General features: G+C 56.0%; 1 long non-coding RNA gene across 1 annotated transcript; it reads right to left on the bottom strand.

Annotated features, from left to right (window-relative positions):
- Nucleotides 1-257: 257 nt before the first annotated feature.
- On the bottom strand, nt 258-1355 carry LOC122377284. The gene is made up of 3 exons (XR_006255836.1): nt 1308-1355; nt 591-723; nt 258-308 (listed from the first exon to the last, which is right to left on the bottom strand). It is a non-coding gene; the product is annotated as an uncharacterized LOC122377284 (long non-coding RNA).
- Nucleotides 1356-2392: the final 1037 nt, after the last annotated feature.

Here is a 2392-nt window from a genome sequence, read left to right as displayed (position 1 = left end):
GACGCTGCTGACTCTGGTGGTAAATGGTGAGCGGAAGAGGAGAAAGTTTACGCCAAAGCTGAAGCAACTCTACATTGCTGTACAGCTAATACGCTTTTCACCTGGTGGCCAGTAGAGGAACTAACAGTTACTACAACTGACCGTCAGAAGCACCCAACACACACCGTGCCGCTCCCAGTAACATACCAGGATGTAGACCCCAGTCGGGCAGCGCTCCGGCGTCCGGCAGCCGCAGCTGGTCCAGCAGTGACAGCAGCCGGCCGGCGCTGCCCTCCGGCGCCGTCCGACAGGCGTTCACGGCCACCACCCTGACGGACAGACGTTACACGGTCAGCAGAGAGCCGACACTCGGTCAGCGGACAGTGGCGTTGGGTCACCGGATGGCAGAGCATCGCCGCAGCAGACCGACCAGACAGGACTGTGCCGACAACGCAACCCCGTTGGAGTAACATGACCCTAATATATGCACCGAAAATGCTCTGGTCTATCTCCATTATTTATAATAATAAAAAAAAGAACAACTGAGATGAGGGAAAGGAGTGAGGCGTCTGTTAGGGTCCCCGTGCAATACGCCCGGTGCGGTGACTGACCTCTGCGCCGCTAGCTGGAGAGCTGGTTCACCCGGCTGACGACCTTCTGTACCTCCTCGGCGGAGAGCGGGTGGCCGTCGGTGGCCCGACGCAGCCCGTAACGGTAGCCGGCCGCCCCATCCGGCGACACGCCCTGGGGAGTCATAGCATAACACTCAGGCAGGTTCAGGTTTCAGTCCGACACACAGAACCGTCCGGCGACACGCCCTGGGGGCGACACATGGGCGCGCTCAGGGCTCAGGTACAGGTCTCGCGAGATTAAGCGGTAGGTTTTGCACTTTTACATTTCCGGTTATATCTCAGAAACTAATCGATCTACGATGAAGCCATTTTACACGATCATGGCCGGCTTGTTACCCAACAAGTCGATCGCATCTTCAACACTTAAAAGCTTAAGACGACGAAGATATAACCTGAAGTACACTTAATTTTCTAGGTGCAAAACCTACCGCTAAAACCCCGAGCCCTGTACCATGCACAAGGGCGCCGGGTGCAGTGTCTGTGTGTCCCTGACTGACCTGCAGCGGTGACGCTGTCACAGAAAGCACCTGTTCATTGCCCAATAGATCCAGCCCAGTTCCGGCCGGCCGAGTGCCCGCACGTACGCAGCCAGTGTTACGGTCTGTGTTCGATCTATGTTACGGTCTGTGTTCAATCTATTTTACGCCCTGTGTAACGACCTGCGTTACGGCTTGTGTTACGGTCTGTGTTACATACCCTGTTCTGGGCGGTCTCCACCTTGACCCTCCTAGCGTCCCAGAGTCGGTACTGGTAGACGTGTGCGTTCTCAGCCGAGACGTCCCGCAGGTGAACGAGGAGGTTCTGTAGGCCGACCAGCGTCTCAGCTGGCACCTGAGAAGGTCAGGGGAGGGTAGGGGAGGTCAGTGGTATACTGGTGTCTGACATAGACCAGCGGACAGGGGGGAGGGGAGAGGGAGAGGAGTCTGGTGGCGCAGTAGGACCGTTCCGCGCTTGAAAGTGGACACATCTGAGGACCGTTCCGCGCGCGCTGTCACTGCCTCTAGAACCGTTCTGCGAGCAGTCAGACATGCAGACCGGATTGATGTTTTGAAACTTTGACATAATAAACTTTAATTAATTCGACACAGGTAGCCTAACCGCATGTGTTTTTTATATCGCGGACAAAAAAGTGGGGATTGTTAGGGTTAAGCAGGGAGTCACCGATGTTAGATCCCTCTCTGGGTCCTTTCATAGGTCACGGTCCTGACCCGAGATAGCTGAGCTGTGTCGCAGCCCTGACCTCAGACAGCTGAGCTGTGCACGCCGTCGGCTCGGCCGTCAGTCGCCACAGCCGCTGACGCCAGTGTCCAAACAGCTCCAAACAATATCCGGCCCTGTATAGCAGGATAAGCCATCAGAGGCAGGAGTGATCAATGGAGGGACGCGAAACACTAACGCCAAGGGGATGACAACTGCTGAGGAATAAAGAAACTACATGCAGGTACACTGGGAACACGTCATGCTGGAGTTGACGTGTTCCTAGCCCTCCTGTACCATGCAGCCCGTTCCGGTGATCACTCCCGCGGGCCGGATATTGTTGGGAGCTGTTGGACACTGGCGTCAGCGGCTGTGGCGACTGACGGCCGAGCCGACGGCGTGCACAGCTCAGCTGTCTGAGGTCAGGGCTGCGACACAGCTCAGCTATCTCGGGTTAGGACCGTGACCCCCTATGAAAAGACCCAGAGAGGGATCTAACATCGCTGAGTCCCTGCTTAACCCTAACAATCCCCTTTTTTCTCCGGGCTATAAAAAAAACACATGCGAGTTCTACAAAACAATCC

Source organism: Amphibalanus amphitrite, unplaced genomic scaffold (genome assembly GCF_019059575.1).
Source record: "Amphibalanus amphitrite isolate SeventyFive unplaced genomic scaffold, NRLGWU_Aamphi_draft 002698F_arrow, whole genome shotgun sequence".
NCBI classification, from domain to species: domain Eukaryota; kingdom Metazoa; phylum Arthropoda; class Thecostraca; order Balanomorpha; family Balanidae; genus Amphibalanus; species Amphibalanus amphitrite.
Note: the sequence above shows the minus strand (reverse complement) of the source record. Positions and strands in the feature narration are given on the sequence as shown.